The sequence below is a fragment of the Ambystoma mexicanum genome, chromosome 1p (genome assembly GCF_040938575.1).
Source record: "Ambystoma mexicanum isolate Mex_15411 chromosome 1p, UKY_AmexF1_1, whole genome shotgun sequence".
NCBI classification, from domain to species: Eukaryota; Metazoa; Chordata; class Amphibia; order Caudata; family Ambystomatidae; genus Ambystoma; species Ambystoma mexicanum.
In genome coordinates, this window is record NC_090921.1 from 370927450 (window position 1) to 370946116 (window position 18667).

At 47.8% G+C, this 18667-nt stretch overlaps 1 protein-coding gene across 3 annotated transcripts in view; it reads left to right on the plus strand.

Annotated features, from left to right (window-relative positions):
- Positions 1–18667, plus strand: part of GATAD2A (GATA zinc finger domain containing 2A) — a 1131740-nt gene that overhangs the window by 214596 nt on the left and 898477 nt on the right. The window contains exons 1-3 of one of the 3 annotated variants that reach the window (XM_069649093.1): positions 3837–3954; positions 8246–8351; positions 8689–8772. The gene's annotated coding sequence lies outside the window, so the exon portion shown is untranslated. Of the gene's footprint in view, positions 1–3836; positions 3955–8245; positions 8352–8688; positions 8773–18667 lie in introns of those variants that run through there. The other 2 variants (XM_069649106.1, XM_069649100.1) reach the window with 2 other exon arrangements.

Here is an 18667-nt window from a genome sequence, read left to right on the forward strand (position 1 = left end):
GGTCTTTGGCTCTAAAGTTTTGTTGCTGCTGCTTGTAGCCAATGTTTCTGATGTTAAAGAGTCTTTGCTGTTTTCCTTTGATTGATCCCTATTCCTCATTACTGGATCAAGTTTCTTTTGGTTGTGTTTTACACTAACCACCTCCTGTGTCGATGCTTTAGTTTTTTTTCCTCCTCTGTCCGCGTCGACCCTTTTTGAGTCCCACTCCTGCAGTATGAATCCCTCAGGAGCGGCGACGCATCCATTTCCTGACGCCCTTGGGGCCGTTCCGGAGCCGCTCGTCCCTTCCCGCGGGCTGGAGCCACGCCCACCAGGCACACTCGCGGTCTGTGGAGCAGCCGCGAGGGGCTGCAGAGTCCAGCTCCGCGCCTCGACGACCCGGGAGCACCCGCTGGTAAGTGTGCTTTCCGCCTCCGTAGTATCCGGATGTGTTATTAGTTGTTTATCCATAATCTCTGACAATAGCAATTGTTTTGGTGGGACCTCAAGTAGAGCTGACAGTTCAGGCGGAGGGAGTTCCTCGTTGATCTCGAAGTCACAGGAGTCGTAAGCGGGTCCGGCGCGGAATTCCTCCCCGGTGTCAGGGAGAGCCCACCGCCAGAGTCTGCTGACCATCTTTTGATGTTTGAAGTTTGCCCACCTCGTCGTCCTCATTCACTACATGCACGGGCTTCGGCTGGTTTTCGCCAAAGCAGTCCGTGGCGGCGTTGATCTGAGCCGTAACTTGCCATTTCGTTTGCAGCTGTGTTGGGAGCGCGAGTTCTCTGTTCTGTTGATGTCGATTTACGCACAATTTTGATGGCGCTGACGGAAGTCTATTTCTTGCCGCTTGCAGACCCGCTGGCACTTTTCATGTCCAGCTGCAGTTTTGAACTGCGTAAGCGCCTTTTATCGCCCTCTTTGGCGTGTTGGCTCTCTGGGGTACTCAAAATCGTACTAGTAGCCAGGGTTGGAGACATGTCTAGCAGTCCTGCCGGCCTGACAAGGACTGCAAAGACTGCTCCAACCTCAGCAACAAGCTCTGCGGCCGCTCCGTGGTTCACAGGGGTATATATGGGTCCTCCCACAAATGTTGAGGTAGAAAGCAGACTCAGTAGCTGAAGCACAGAAGAAGAGAGCTGCCTGCAAAGACTGCTCCAACCTCAGCGACAAGCACATATTCCAAATCATTCAGACCATGAAGCCCAAGGTGGTCAGCATCGAAGACATTGTTGAGGCCCGCACACTGACCCCTACTGCGACATAGTCAAGAGCACTAACATAGTGGGTGATTGGAAATCTTTCCTCTACCATGTACATAACCGCACCCCAGCGGCCAGAGACTTCCTTACTGGCATGTTTCCAGTATGCCAGGAAATGTCTGTCCTCAGCGAAGGGTTGATCCTGAGGGGAACCCACATTGTGATCCCCAGCAGCCTGCAGGACAGAATCGTGGCAGTGGCACATGAAGGCCACCAGGGAATGGTCAGAATAAAGGCCAGAATTCGACACTCGGTGTGGTTTCCTCACATTGACACCAAGGTAGAGCAAGTCATTACATCCTGTCTCCCTTGCCAAATCACAGGAGCACCTCCAAACCCTGAACCCATTCTGTCGGCAGAGCGTGGGTCATCAAGGTGGGATGCCATCAGCGTCGACTTCTGCACAGTACAGGAAGGAACATACCTGCTGGTGGCCATGGACAACCACTCACGATACCCAGAAGTGGAGATCATATCCTCAACAGCAGCGGAGACTGTGATGCCTCCGCTCGAGAAGATGTTCGCAACTCATGGCTTGCCAAGACTCATCAGGAGTGACAATGGACCACCCGTCCAGGGGGATGAAGCTCAGGAAATACCTGGACGATTTGCACATCAAACATCACCACATCACGCCCCGGTGGCCAATGGCTATGTGGAAAGATTTATGCGAACAATTAACCAAGTGCTACGCATATGCAGGGCTCAAAACAGCCCCTGGAGAGTGGATCTATACAGATTCCTATGGAACTACCGGGTGGCGCCCCACAGCTCCACGGTTTTACCCCTGGCGGACCTCATGTATGGGACATTGATAAACTCAACCATACCACACCACCCAAGCAGAGGAGTTGGCACTTTTGACAGCGACCGCACTCAATGGAGGAGAGTGGCAGCAAACTAACACATGAGCCTCCGGAGGCACGCTAGAAGGTCGAGACACAGGGTCGCTGATCGCGTATTGGTGTTGCGAAACCCCACAAGGTCCAAGCTTGAAACACGGTATGACTGCGCACCCTGGACAGTCACCCGAATAGAAGGAACGATGGTGACAGTGGCACGACGGCATCAGACGATTGCCAGGAATGCTTTATGGTTCAAGTCGGTACCCTGACAAATGTGGACTGATGGAGACACAGTTCAAGGCTGCGGCAGAGATGCCACCAGACGTTTGAAGTCCCCGGGGTGAGGGAAAGCGAACGAGTGGACAGCCCGAGGAGCAACCATTAGGATCTGAGGGGGTGTACCCAGAAGATGAGGGTGAGCCAGAAGGGGGGACCTGGCCCTGAGAACACTCCCCGGCAAAGGCCCAGCCGGTATGACCTAAGGGCCGCCCCGAAGGCTCCGGAGTGGCTGAGAGACTGAGTGGTGAAATGACAAGGTGGAAACTGCAGGACTAGATTGGCACAGGAAAGTTAGTGATGTTGTTTGATATGGTTATGGTTTGTGCGTTGTTGCGTTTGGTTGGAAAGAAAGAGGAATGTTACATACGCCTCACGTCCAGCATCCGCAGTGACGTGAGGCACACATTGAAATAAAGGGCCGCCCTGGTGGAAGGCACGCAGTTCTGGGCACGAGCCAGGGAAAGCATGGTGTGTCCTTTGTTGGCTCTGTAGCAGGGCCCCAAAGCAGGCCCTGATTATCTCTCCCTCCACCTGCAGCACCGGCAGGTTTCAGTAGGGAAAACCGAACAGTGGGCTGCTCTGCACTACGAGGGTTGCAACGTTCACTTCATCTTTTTTTGCACAAGCGGGAGCGATTCTTCCATTGCAAAGCCCAATTCGTATAGTTATTTGGTGCTGGAATTTGGTTGCTGGTTAAGTCTTAAAGTTATATCATGTTGATTGTTACTTTAATGCAGAGCGGCAATATTGGGACGGGGGTATTTCTGTGTATTTTGGTGGTTTGTAATATACATCAGGGGTGTGATTTACGTAAAGTACAGATTCGGTTTTGTTTTTTTTCATTTCCGTGAGTTTTGGGGATATGTAATGTGCATCACAGGGACGAGGCAATATTGGGGAGGGGGTATTTCTGTATCTTTTGGGGGTTTATAATGTGCATCGGTGAGATTTACTTAAAGTACTGGCGGATTCAGTTCTTTTTTCGGTTTTCTAATGCAGATGTGCGATTTGCCAGGGGGAGAGGTGTTTTATGTAGTGGGGCTGACCAAAGCTCGTTTCTCCCTTCCCAATGGGACTTACACTGTACCAGTGAACAGTTAGTTATCCTCCCCATCAGAGGGGGGGGGGGGTCGAGGGGCTTGGAGGATTTGTTATGTGCAGCAGGTGGGAATGTGTATGTGCAGCAGGTGGGAATGTGTATGTGCAGCAGGTGGGGATAGGTGTTTTATGCAGACAGACGCATTTGGATACAAATTTCCAGCATAACAGTTCCGTTCTTTTTTTCTCCTGCATGGGGGGGGGGCGATTTGGCATTTCTCGGGGAGGGGGGCGGGGTGTTCATTTACCCCTTTGCAATGTGTGGCAGAGAAGGCTAAACGGAAGCCTTTTATTGCTTTCATTATCAATCACGCATTTAAAGTCCCTATAGCATTGTGTGTTTGTTTAAAACTTTGCCGATCCTTTCTAAAATGCCTTTACGGCGTCATGACGTATTTCTGGTACGTCGTCGTGACGTTTTCACGTGGGACGTCTACGTGCTTAGGAAGAGGATCACGGAGGAAGGAGCGCTCCATGCCGTGCACGGGCAGGTATTTATTTTTTATTGCGCATTTATGAGGGGCTTATTGATGTCGGAAAAGCGCCAGGTATATTTAGGTGCCGATGGGTTTGTTTTTACTATTTCGATTTTAGTTTCAGAAACAGCGGATCCTTGTGTCTTGCTGGCTGGTGGTATCACCATCCTTGGCTCCCCCCGACCCCCAAGCAGAAGTGATTTATGACCGTGCTGCGCACGCCGAGGGAATTTCAGGGCAGATTCAGCTGCCTGCAGAGAATCGGATTATACGTCATCTTCACCCTCAGGGCAGTTTCATTTGGTGCCCAGGGCGAAACACTAGGAATGCTCCCCCCCATCCCGTGGGCCACTCCCAGCCGCAAACTACTCCGTTAAGGAACTCCTACCCAAAGTCAAACACTGCTACACACAAGGATTGCATTGCCATTTGCAACGGGCCACTTTTTCATTGGTGCCCAAGACAATTAGATGCCCCAGTCCCACTTAGACTGCAGATAATGAGGACTGGGCACACCAAGAGACAATGAATATGGCAAAGGATGTAGTATATACAACCAACAAAGAACACAATTTGGAGGCAACCTAACCCAAAAGGGCAATGACAAGGAGACACCTGAACCCAATAAAGAATCTTTAAAATTCTTTGAATGGGAATCACGTGTATGCTTTGATGCAGTAAAGTCTGACTTGACTTGTTATAAGGATGCATGTACTCGGATTATTAATTTATTCATGCAATGTTTGTTGGGTGCCTGTATATTTATTTATGCAATGTTTGTCGGATACAGGTACCCGACGTCGGATACAGGTACCCGACGTCGGATACAGGTACCCGACGTCGGATACAGGTACCCGACATCGGATACAGGTACCCGACAAACATTGCATAAATAAATCAACCGGGTCGTGGCTTAAAGAATATTTACTCAGCAGCACTGGTCAAAACTTTTAACAGCATAATGAAGAAACTCATCACCAGTGCCATGGAAGTGGTATTGATATATCGTTTGGAAAAGAAGCCGCATGAAAGAAATAGGGCTGCTTTAAACTATTTTGGGCATTTCCTGGGCTTGCAGGGACGCACCGTGGGCCCAAACGGTCACCGTTTGTACCTTTTCTGGGCCCAGGGTGTGTCCCTGCAGGGCCAAGACCCTTCAGTTATCCCCCCAATCTTGGAGGAAGAAATGAATAAATACTTAAAGAAAGAGAAACAAGGGCATACAGTTAAACGTTTTAAAGAGCTTTTTATGCTGCAATATTGGTGCTTGTATGAATGCGAGTCAGAGAGTGTGAAGTGTTAACTTGCACACACGCAGGGCAAAGCTGCCTACAATTCACACCCACTGCACCTCCCCTGCCATCACAATGGGGCTGGTCTTAGCTGCATGGGGAACTGAAGTTTTCTTATTGTTGTGCTTATGCCCCCACCGCAAGTGTCGGGAATGTGCTTGAGGGAACCTCTGACTGTCAGAAGAGGCAGCACCAGTAACTCTCCTCACAGATATCGCAACACCCCACAAACTGGGGAATTTCATCCCCTCAAGCCTGAAGTGCCTCCAGGGAGGTTGGCAATTGCGTCCTCTGGGCAAATGCGCCCCAGGCAGCCGCCTTCCTCGCCTCGCCCGGGGCCAAGAAACGGGTGTGTTCACCCGTATCTACGCAACACCGCTTTCACTGTAAAACAGCAGTGAGCTCACTACGACGACTTGCAGTCCCCTTGGCATGATCTCTGTAAATTTACTGCCTTTACAAGGTGAGGGGTTCTGAACATTGCAAGGAGATGCGCTTAACCTTACCGCTCAGTGCTGCCAGGAAGTGCATTGAGCTGTACCGGCCAGAGTCTGTACCACAAGATGTCTTTCTTGACCCCCTCAAACCCCCCCCACCCCCATTTCTTCCTCTCTGTATAGGATCGACTTCCTTGATGTCCTTGCGTTGTCTCACTGACTAGGTGCCTGGATGTTGCTTTGCTAGTATACAGTGAAAATACTTCTATGTAGTCTTGCCAGCAAGATAACAATTGAGTATTTAGCCCTAAAAAATAGCCATACTGTTGGCAGAGGTCTTCAATCTAGGGCGTGTGATCCAGGACAGCGAGAAAAGAGAATATATATATATATATATATTTTTTTTTTTTGCATCACTTAACTGCATGGCGAGCCACTGGCCCCCCCATGCACATGCTCAGTCAGTTCAACGTGATGGGGGTGTGCCCAAAATGCAGCCTAGACGTGCGCTTTACTGCATTTGGATTGCGCGTCCACGCTGCGTTGTTGCTTCCTGCTGGTGCCACCAGCGTCTTCTTGCCTGGTAAGGGATGCCGCTTCTCGGCTCAACCCGCCACACCACAGTTGGAGGTGGTGCCGGGAAGCAAGCATTTCAGGCCTTTGTCGGTCCCTCTGCTTCCCCCTCCCCCTTTGGACCCACGATGGCGAACGCGTGGGGAAAGGAGGCGAGCAGGGGGCCCGGATCACTGCAATGCTGGTCCTCCTGCGTACCTCTCCCTCTGTGCCCCCACCTTGGTGGCCATGGGGGAAGAAGAGGCAAGTGGGGCGGCATGCATTGCCAGGGTTTTGATGTCCGGCGCCCCCACGGCAGATTGCTGGGCTCTCCAGCAATCTGCCGTGGGGGAGCCAGATATCATACAACACCAGCCCCACTGCCTTGTCACCCCTCTGGTCCATGGGCCGGCTCTGGCCGGGTACGAGATCCAGCATCAGATGTCTGGCCGTATCTCGGGACCTGACTAGGCTTTGCCAAGCCCCCAGCTTTACCATGCGAAGCTGGGGGCTCGGTAACCTAATCTTCGCAGTGCTCCTTTCCCCAGCCGTCACTTGCGCATTTCCTGGCTCTGTCTGCTCATCCGGTTTGCTTTTTCTGTCCTGAAAGGGACACCATGGAAATCAGTGGGCCGTGAACATCATCACTGTGATTTGTGGGAGGAGGGGTGGTCACTGTTGAAAGCAGGCATTCTACATGCTGGACACATTGTTCAAATGTGTATTTTACACATTCAAAGGAAAAGTAATTTCCAAACTCAATAACGCTGCTGAAATTGCGTTCACTAGATTTCCTTGAGATGGCTTTTTTTTTTGTCTGAGCACCACACCAATACTCTTTTTAACTTGTGTGCCCCTTGTTTTGTGTTTTATCGCAGGTTATATTTATATATAAAGAGGTTATGTTTACAAATAAAGGCTCACAGCAGTTCTTCGGAAATTAAACTGCGTTCATTGGTGCCAAATGGAGGCCGAAATATCCCACCAACGCATCCCTTGGCCACTTTATAGCACTCCCTTATTTGCAGAAAGTCATTAAATTAACAAGTTTTGTGAATTTTTTTTGTTTTTGTTTTGAATAAATTCAACCATAAACACATTTTAAAGAAGCAACAATATATCAATGCACATAATTATATTTTGCATATTTGTCTCAGCAATGGTCTGTCAACCTGCTGAGCTACCCCGGGAGCCATCTTCTATAGAGCAAGTCTATGCATACCTTCATGTACTAAAATCATTGCATTACCAACAGTACTTTTTGGGCACTGCTGCCATAGCGGTGATTTAAAGTGGAATTCATGTAGATCTTCCTGCTGTGGATGCAGGGCATTCGCATGCATGTGGCACCATATGTTGCAGAGAAGCCAGGGGCCCTCGTGTCTGGTATGGCAGCAGTGGTAGTTTACTGCTACGTCAGCACTGTCACCGAACTGCAGTGTAAGCTACATGGGTATTACTCAATGTTTCCGAAAGTTCGCTCTGTGAGTTGAGAACTACTGTCGTATTCTATGTAAGATATCTAGATGAAAGATTGGAATGCCAGCAGGCTTGACTTCTCAACTTTTCTAGGCAGGGAATAGAAAGGGTAAAATATAACAAACTGATGCTCTTTCTCTCGCCCTATTATTTTTTGTCTTTGTGACTGAGTATGAGTCACGTTTTCAGATCTGTGCTCTGACTGCTTTCTGTTCTCTCTGCCAGCTGGGGTGGACGGGCTTATAGGTGCACCATGCAATGTATCCTATGTAATGTTTTGACCTATGCAATGTTATGTACTAGTGTCCTATTGTCTGCATCTGTAATACCATTGTACTTGTTAAGATGTCTGTAACAACGCCGTGATACCGGAGGGTTTGGGCGTTTAACAAATGTAATAAATAAATCAAATGGGGAACTTTGGAGATTTCCCGGTTGGATCCTGCACCCTTTTGTGTGCCGAATGAAACAATGTAGTGCGCAAATATTGGTATGGTCAATCTGGTACGTCTATAATATTTTTTTATTGTACTTTTTCAATTGCAGGAACACAAATTGGCTCCTGCTGGAACACACATTGGCTCCATCATCCCATCTTGGACAGCAATGGCACCATAAAAAATCCTGACATCTGTAGTAGGACCTGCCGACGGTAAGAATGTCTTTTTTAAAAATGCCTGTATTTTGCTGTGGGTGATGGTGGGGCAATTTTAAAGGTATAGTTGGGAGTCAGAATCGGGGTTTTCAAACCTATTTTTTGAGGCTGTTCCTTTCTCATGTCCAGTATGGGGCAATACTGAAAGTTTGCGTCTCATGTGGGAGTTGCATTTACAGTGCACTGTGTACTCTCTCCTGGTTTCCCAGCGTTCTGTACTGCTTACTAGCTGATGCCTAACACCGAAGAACTGGTTTTTAACCCCTGCTCATCTAATCTTAATTTTGAAGTCTCCGGTAGACCATGTATCCTTGACTGTTTGTTTTCATTGCAGCAGCATGCGTCGGTGTGTCAACCTAACCACCTGTGTCCAAGCAAGAAAAATCCAGTGAAGCACTTGACCCAGCCATGCAGACAGGTAAGGATTTCCTTTCCCTATAGAACGTTGTTTGCGTAGAAGTGCTGAAGGTTTATATCGGCCCAGTGCAATGTGCTTGAAGGTGTGGTTTTCGCTGCTAATCTGTGGCCTAGTCCAGGACCACACTTCAACAAGAATTTCGAGCTAGAACTTCACGATCTGAACAGGGAATCTTCTGAGACTTGTATCAATGTAGTGTTTTTTTTAATCCAGACAGTATTTCTGACCCATTGGGAACTAGAAAAAAAAAAGAAAATTCCCCCAGCCTTTTCACGTGGTTCGTTTTAAATCTTTGCATGTGGTTGTTGTCAGTTAAATATTTTTAAAGTATTTTTGATAACTTGAAATGGTTTTTAAAAAGTAACGTGACATAATTTAACGTGGGGTTTTTCAATGTTTTTAGGCAGGATCCTTTTTTAGGTGAATTGTAGGTACTAAGTGAAAAGAACTTTTTCACTGTACTGATTGGGGCTGGGAGGGGGTCCGATTTAGAAAGCGCTCCAAGACCGCACAGAGCGGTCTTACTAAATCGAACTATCATACGTGTTAAACCCCTGTCGCACACGAGTGTGCGCAGGGGCTGACGGGCACTGTGAGCACCAGTGGAGTTGTCACAGGAGGCAGAGGTGAGTCTTGGACTGTATGTATGTGCGTGTGTGTATGTGGGTAGGATGCATGTGGTGGGTGGGGAAATTGGGGGATTGGGGGGTTCCTCCCCGATTGACGAGTTAATGAGCAAGTGGGGAACTAGGGGACCAGTATGTGATTTACACACTTTGAAGCCAATACAAATATGGACGGGAAAAAAATCAGTTTTTTTTGTGTTCAGGCTTTAAAATGCAGAAATAACACACAGAACCAGATTGTTTCCTAGTGCCCAAAGATGGTATGAATCTCAAAGCGGAAGGAGAGGTGGAAACAAAAGAAACCGTCTCCATGATAACTTTGGTATCATAGGTCAGGCCCTGGCGTGGCTGACTTCTTTTGCTCTCTGATCGACCCTCCCTGGTTTAACTTGTGTCCTTCCTCTTGTTCATCTCTATCTCTACCTGTGGTGTTCCCCAGGGGTCTAACCCTCTCCCTGGCTGTCCAACCTATACCTGGCACTTCTTGCCCACCGCATTGCTATACTCTGCCCCAACTTCTAGTGCTATGCCGACGACACCCAGCTCATCTTCAGGCTACCCTCAGCCACCTCTTCTCCCTCTCTCATCTGACTGCTTGCCTGCCATCCAGGAGTGGTGCGCCGCCAGTGCTCTCTGTCTTAATGCCAGTAAGACTGAGATTCTTCTCATCGGAACACCTGCTCCCTCCTTTCCTGTCACTCTCTGGCCGGCCTCCCTTGTCCCTCTTCCTGCTCCCACCTGTGAGTGGCTAAAAACTTTGGGGTCATCTTCGACTGAGCACTCTCCTTCTCTCCTCACATCTCCGATGTCTGTAAGAAGTCATACTACCAGCTGCACCTCCTTAGAGGTATTCTTCCTTTATGCTCCTTCCCCCAGAAGCTCACTGTCTCCAGGGCTCTGTTTCTCTCTATGCTGGACTACTGCAACAGCCCCTTTCTTAATCTTCCTGCTTCTACTCTCCGCCCTCTGCAACTCATCCAGAACAGGACTGCGAGAATTGTCCTGGGCATCAAGCCCAGGGATCGTATCTCTCCAGGACTGAAATCTTTGCACCGGCTCCCAGTGGCTGCGAGGATTAAGTTAAACGCCCTCTGCAATGTCCACAAGGCCTTCTGGGGCCCGGGCCCTCAATAGCTTCAGCTTTCTTCCTAAATACCTTCCTTCTCGAGCTCTTCGCTCATCCGCCTCCAACTCCCTCAGGAGCCGTCGCTTCTCTAAGCAACAAGTTGGTGGTAGATCTTTCCTCAGCTGGGGCCTCCCTCTGGAACAGCCTCCCTAAAACTTGAAGAGAACCATCTCCGGTTCAGGAAGCACCTCAAAACCTTTCTCTTTGCTTCTGCTTTCTCTCCTCCTCTCCCCTGCTGACTTCCTGGCTGAATCTGAAATTGCACTGGTTACCTGGCCACCCTCTGATCTCAGGCCCAGGTCCCCTCCCCCACCAGTAGCACACCTGCACTGCCTTCCTGGCAACCCCCGCACTTAGGGACTGTTTACTGTTTCCCTACAGTTCCAGCACTTGACACCTCATGTCTGCACTTACCCTTGCACTTGCCACTGATCATACTTCACTATTGTTAGTATACTTATCCCTTGTACTGCACTTTTCCCCTCTCCCCCCTCCCATGCACTTGCATGATCTGAATGACACCTGGCCTAGTAGGATTGTTGTTTGTCTTCCCTCTGTTCCCCTCCCTTGCCTCGTTGCGCCTTGTAACACTTGTGTACAAGTGTGTTATAAATGCCATATCATATAAAAAACACAGAAATATGTCATCTTAATTGCACTTTGGGTTCACATGGATTGCAGTTGCTGGACAAGTTATGCTGCAGCGTGTGGTTTGTGGCGCTACATTAGCAAGCCTGAAGCCAACACAATTAAGGCCGCATTTGGAAACAAAACATGCCGATTTTAGCAAAAAAGACCAGGGATTTGTTTGTACGGCAGCTGCAAGGCATACACAAGCAAAAAGACAGTTAAAACGTGGCCTCAGTTACCTGCAAATGCTTTGGAAGCTTCTTACCACAATACCTTGTCATAATTGGGCGTACCCAGGACTGGAGCGTTACATAAGGCGCTCCTCAACGCCATGTACCCCTCTTCCATCTCTTTGTTCCATTCTAAAGATACGCAGTTTTTCTCACCCTTCAATGTTTTTAACAAGGGCTTAGCGATTACTGAGAACTCTGGTATCCAGTGCCTACAATATGACAAAATTCCCAACACCTTTCGGAATTCGTTAAATGTTCTGGGAATCGGCATAGCCTGAATCAACGCTACTCGGTCTGTTGACAATGACCGCCCTTCCTTTGACAAAACATAGCCCAAATAGTCCACTTGTCGCGGTACATATTTCATTTTTGCTAAACACACTTTGTGATTGTTTTGCCAGGTGAACCAGTACCATAACAGTCACTTCTCTGCAACCTTCCTCTGTATTGGCACTTATTAATATATCTACGTACTGGACCAAGGATATCCCAGTTGGTAGCATACGTTCGTCCAATTGGGCTTTCAGTACCTGGCTAAAGATGGCTGGACTTTCTGTATATCCCTGTGGGACCCTGGTGAAGCGATATTGTCTCTGGGCCAGAGTAAAGCTAAACAAATACCGGGATGTTGGTGCAATAGGTAGACTGAAAAATTAGTTCTTCAAATCAATCACGCTAAACCATTCGGCTGTACTGGGAATCGAGGTCAGAATACTAGCAATACTTGGTACGACTGGAAAGCGTGGTTCCACTATTTTGTTAATTTCTCTCAAATCAGTAATAAAACAGTAGGACACGGCCTCATCGCCCTTTTCATGGACTGGAAGCACTGGGGAGTTACAATGGCTATCGTCTCATTCTTCCACAACACCAATATCAATTCAATCTCTAACGGTCCTAATCAGCTCAGCCTCCCCTTCCACTGAAATCTTGTACTGTTTCACACGCGGGAGCCTTACCCCATCCTTCAATTTTATTACAATTGAATCAACCGCTAGGGTCCATACATCATTACTGTCAGTATCCCACAATTGTTCTGGGCACATCCTAATATCACTGCTTGAATCCATAATAGACATCCGCACTCCTCCCGGTGAGTAATAGATGGTGGCATTAAGTGCTTTAAGTGAATCAATGCTGAGCAAAGTTTCGGGACGTTTTTCTGTCAACAACCATCTACCGTGCCGCTTACTTCCATTTCTTCACTTACCGGCGTAACTATGGGTTCCCCGCCAAATCCTGCTTACGTCTTATTTGTTCCCGAAAGTGGCACAGAGGAGACGGCCTTGGTATCAACGGAGCTGTGCATAGCCCTCGTATCTACCAAACATTTTATGGCGGGTTGTGGACCTATTCGTAAGGATACATACGGACCCTTCTGATCGATAGGTTCAGGTACCGCTCCACCACGGCCCCTTCATAGCAGATTGCTGGTCGAATCTTGTAACATCGCTGGGTCATTCCCAAACAGCACACACCCCTCTACCTCACATTGACTAGTCTGTGTCTTCTGTCTTACCTTAAGATCAAAGAGGTTCGTCCCTGGAGGGGCAAAGCTTTCTTTCAGAGTCAGCGGTATGCCGAACTGCCGAGGAGGGAGGCCTGGGCCCTATTTGCGGAAGGCCTGTTCTTCAAGCAATGCTCTTTGGACACTGGTTCTTCCATTGGGCAGATTTCTTGCAAAAGGCGCATACATTCTGTGGCAGGCCATCCGGTCATACATAGGTATTCACCTGGGCCGGGTGGTTCCTGGCATTCTGGACTCGCCATTGACTGGGTGCGGGGTACCGCTGGTTCCCTCCTTGCAGCTGTTGTCCGTGCTGCAATTGTTGCATTAGCACCATAGTCTTCAACTCTTTCTCTGTTTTTACCTTTGTCTGCACCCGGGCCTGCGCATTTCATCCATAATATCATGCCATTTCTAGTAGTTCCCTGGGCGATTTATATTGTCACACACTCTGCTGCTCGCAAGTCCCTTTGTATAGGTTGGTGCAAACCGTCCACAAAACTTCCTGCAAAATATCGTTGACCTGTCTCACTCGTGAGGACCAAACCGCTGTGAGCTTTAAATGCTGCTTTGTAGTTTACGAAATATGACACAACATCCTCAGTTGGGCTTTGGGTCACAGCGGCTAGTTTTTCAACATTGACATCTATTGGCTTAAGGACCTTCTCCAACGCCCCTAACACATTCATACCGTATAATTTCAGGGCGTCAGTCAATTTCTCATGTGGTTTCCTAGCATCACTCGCCTTTGTGACCGCTGCCCAGTTTATTCCTACTTCATTACTTGCCCTGAATTGAATCCACACCTCTTCTTGAAATGGGGACATCATGATGTTATCCACATATTCCACCGTATCCTGACCAGGCCGGAACAGTTTCCTCATTTCCTTGTAGAAGCCTGCTGGATCTATCCAAGGGTCAGGGATGCTTTTGGTAATGTGCATCAGTTCTGTTCTCGTCAACGGGACATACACATATGTCCGGACGGGTTCGTTACTATCCCCTGTCATGGGCTGACCTTCTCGCAAGGGAAAGGCAGCCGTCCCCCCTGAGTCCCCTTTACTCTTTTTATCCAAGGTCTCCTCCCAAGTTTTATACAGTTCTAATGCCCGCTTCAGCATCCTTTCTCCTCGACCTTGTTGTACCACTTCCTTCTGGTACCCGTGGATCTGGATCCTCCTTTCAATAGTCTCTGAGACCCTGTAACTGTTACTCTGAATCACCATCAGCTTCATCAATCAATGTGTCTAATAGTTTGATCATATGGATCAAATACCGGGCTTGTTCTTCCCATATGTGGATCATTGTCATCAAGTACCTTGCTTACTTCTCTACCTTTTTAACCTCCAAGTTCTTCCCAGTTCCGAATGCTTCCGACATCTGTTGCTTCCTTATTTCTAATTCTTCAGCTAGTTCTTGTTTCCATCTGGGTCATATGTCCTTTTTGAATTTCTTCTATGATTATTTCCATATATTCCCATAATGCCGATTTTGTCCTACCTGCCTTTTATTCCTGCTTCAGCGTCCAGATAGGACTGTGAATACTTATCCTGCGCCTGTTTTCTAAAATTGTTGTAATTTTCCATCATTAGTCGTGCAGTCTTTTTAAACTCCACTGGTCTTAATCTGCCCAATTTCTTCTAAATATCTTCCCCCAACCTCTCTACTCCTTCCACTTCCTTTGCTAGGGTTTCTAAGTATCTTACTCGTTCCGGGGATATTAAAACCGTCTTAGTGACCCCCACTTCACCATTCTCACCAAACCTCATTGGAAACTCACCACCTTCAGCGGCCTCTGTTATCAACCTGGGAGCTGTGGCTCCTGGGAATAGGAGATAGTTTGTGATTAATTCAGATCACCTAGTAATGTCCTCCTATCTTGGGGCAGGGATGGACGGGTACATACCCTTACTCTCCTTTATCATCTTTCTCCCTTATGCATCATTTGTTCTCGTAACTCTTTGACATCTGTCTCGCCTTTTCTACAGATGTTCGTCTAATTTTGCTTCTGCTCAGTTTTTATTTGTGCCTTCTTCCTCCTAATTTCCTCGGCCCTCCACAACCTGATTTCCTCAAACTGTGCTGGTCGGACACGCCGCTTTGCCAATTCTATTTCTACTAGGCCAATGCTCTTCAAATCAAATGGGCCCTGCCCCCCCCCACTTATGTTAGAGTGAGTCTTTTGTATATTCTGTTCACCGTTTCATAAACAAGATTGCATTTAACCTGTGATTAATTAACATTTGAAATGCCGGTGTACCCTCTAATGGGTCATACCAGGCTTTAGCCAACCCCCCCTCCTTTCTTGACTATGAATTCCCCCATATCCTTTGTTTCACTTATAACCTTTACATCTGGACCGGTCCTTCACATGAAACATCTATCCTTCCTTTTACTCTACAAAACAGACCTCAACAATAATAAATAACATAAAACTGATACTCTTGTCCCAACGGCCTTACCAACTGTTCCTCCTACCAGCACTCACCTTTTGTGGGGTCTCCACCAGAAGTCTATCGAACCCGAAGAGCGGCCGCCTGCTGTCCTGTCGTCCGACGGGACTGGCGGAGGAAGGGTGACACGTGTTTTCGCATTCAATGGTGCAGTTTTTCATTGGGGCCCTAATACAGTTACCCATCCAGCCTTTCCCTGGAAGGCCTCAACCAGTGATGGGCTACCACACCTTCGGGGTCCCTTCGTGGTCGGCTAAACTGAGGATACACCTCTCCTCACCCGAACCTGGTACAAGGGAGCCCACCAATAAGACTCAGACCAAATAAGTGAAGTCAGCCATTTATTCAATTTAGGCTTTCACGAAAGGGCATGACTCCCTGCACACTCAGAAGACTGCGCAGGAGTGAGCTAAGCATTCACAGTTCATACAGCTTATATACATTTTGGTTAACATTGCATTCAATAGCTGGAACAAGGTCAAGGCAAAAATCATTGGCAGCTGGTTGCATGCCCTGTTTCACGTCTTTGTGCAAACTCATTCCTGTAGCTTAACAGTTATATCTGCAGCTGCACACACACACACACACACCCCCCAAGCCTGCCTTAACCTCAGGCGGCCTAGTTCGGGGAAATCGCTTGTGTGGTTGCATAATTAATGCATATCTTCTGAGACAGACATGCCTCCCACCCCTGTTCTGCTCTTCTTCTTGGAATACCAAAGGTCTTAGTCATAAACTATCAGCCCTTCCTCCTAAAGTGTCGAAGGCTTCTGAAAAGGGTTTATCTTGCTGAAAACATGAGCACCAACTAAAGCGACATGGTCAGCCCTCCTATTCAGAATCCACACTTCTTCAGAAGGGGCAATATAATAGCAACACACAAATGCACTCAAATACACACTTAGTTTCTCTAAATCAGCAAGTACCCATTTGGGGTGGCACACACACTTCCTACACCCTCAGGTGACTTAAATAGCTAGGAGACTGTGGACATTAATATATCACTTATACATTTAGAGCAATACTGAGATGAGTCAAAAGGGATATTTGAATAAAACAAGAGATCAGACAAATATTCCTGAACAGGTAAGTACTTTTTGACCACCCAAAGTCAATTGAGCAAATGTCTAGGTGAGCTGAAGCACTTGCAGATAAGTAAAAAAATCTTGCACAGTGTTTTAAGAAGTCTTTGAAGAAAAGTAGAATCAATGTAGGCCACAAGCTGGTTAGGCTTGTGATGGGTAAAGCTGTAAGCAACTCTACAGGAGCAACCAAGACTAGTCTCCACTGAGAACAAGTAAGGTTACAAGACACGACTTAAGTTCTCTTAGACTGTACAGTACCATTGGTTAGAAGAAATGGTTCCAGCTGGCCTCAGTTCCCATGCAGCTCTGCAGATCCTGGGTTCCTGGGCCTCAGTCGTGGGGACAAGAGGGAGGACTTCTGGGGACTCCTATACTGCAGCTTGAAGGTCGGCGGCAGCAATGGGAAAACTTCAATTCAGCTGCACTTCGCGGTTTCAGCTCCTCGCGTCTCAGCAAATAGCACCACCGTGGATTCTCGGATGTCGAGCTGGACTTTGCTTTCTTCTGGGGTCCAGCACTCTGTTGTGGCTCAGGCTTGGTCTGTACTGCTTCCTGGGAGTCCGGAGGACCTTCATGGAGCTCGGTTCAACTTAAAAGTGATGCACTCCAAACTGGTGTTCCTCTCCCTGGCACTTCGGTTCCTGAAGCAGCAAGGAAGTACAGCCAGCTCCGAGAGGATGTCCAGACGAGTTCCCACCAACTCAAGGGAACTGAATGGAAGAAGTCGTCCTTGCAGGGCTGCTCTAGTCGAGGCGAATTTGGAACTTCAGCACAGCATCAGGGCTTCCCTGGGCAAACCAACGGTCCAGGAGTTGCAGCTGGCGTCGCTTCCAAGTTCTTTGGATTCCTTCATCCAGTGGTCGACTCTGCCTTCCAACCCAAAAAGCCTTGCCTTTTTAAATAGCTTTCTCCCATTCATTGCAACCTAGCGGTCATCACCCAGCAGGGTGGCTGTTCTTGCCGGTCAGCCAGCCAATCACCTTACGGTGCATTCTGGTTACCCAGGAGACCAAGCACAGGGAGTTTCGGGCGCCTCTCTCTCTTCCTGCCCCTGCCAGACACCCTCTAGCCAGAGGTGGGTTTCAGCAGTGAAGCCCGCCAAAGACCAGACAAACAAAGGGACCAAACCCGGTTTGGCACGCAGAGTAATTCTCAAAGGATCTCTCCAACAAGAAACAGCGAAAAAAGACAGGGCCATTTTGACAAAATGAACACCTATGGATGCTTTACTGCAGGTGCGAATACAGCCTTCTGTAAAAACACACTCCAGTAATTCAAATTAAACCACTGCCACCAGCCATTCATTGTAGAAAGGGTAACACAAAAATGTCACATGAGAAACTAGACTATGGGGATACTAAGTAAACCCTCCAGCACCCTATTGTAAAATAGTGTGTGTGTGCTGGGTCTAGAAAGTCTCAAGTGTAAGTAAAGTCAATTTCACTTCACTGCTCTTGGAAACAGTTTATCCAAGAGAAGGTATTTAAACCTTTTAGGAAATCTTAAATACTTCCCTGTGCAACTGCACTGAAGGAGCTGTGTCACAATGTAAAAAGATGATGCTTATGGAGTTTGTCAGACTCCCAAAACCAAAAGAGAAACAGGGTTCAAATCAGATAAAAATACATGTGTGGGAAAAAGTTCTCACTCTCTCCAAGTAAAAAATCAAACGTCCTGGAGTCCAGCAAAAGAGCTGGCTGTCTCTAAGGTAGAGAGGAATTGGCACATTTCTGAGATTTCTTCCTAACATTCCCACTGCCTAAAGTGGGAGGTGTGCGTTATTTGCATGAATGGTGCTCCTTCAATTTGTGGTGCTAGAGCTGGATTAAAAGCAAGTGTTGGCAATAGCTTCACATATATTGTGGACACACTGCGTGATCCCTGGGAAGCTTTGCCTTTGCGCAATATGGGGAAGGGACTCTGAGGTGCTGACTGCTGTTGTAAAGATAGTGCATTTTATTAAGATGCACCGCACAAGAGCCAGTCTGTTTGCCACATTATGTGCATAAATGGGAGCTGAACATGATGCTTTGTTTCACACGGAGGTCAGGTTGTTCCGCAGGGGGGGGGGTGGGGCAGTGTTAAATCGTGTTTAGGAACACAGGCACAAAGTGAGACACTTTCTCCTGGGTTTAGACCTGGCGAAAGAAGAGCCTCTCTTTGATACACACTGGCTTATACTGTTGGCTTACTATGGCAACCTCTTTGAAAAGCTACATTTTCTAAACCTCTCCC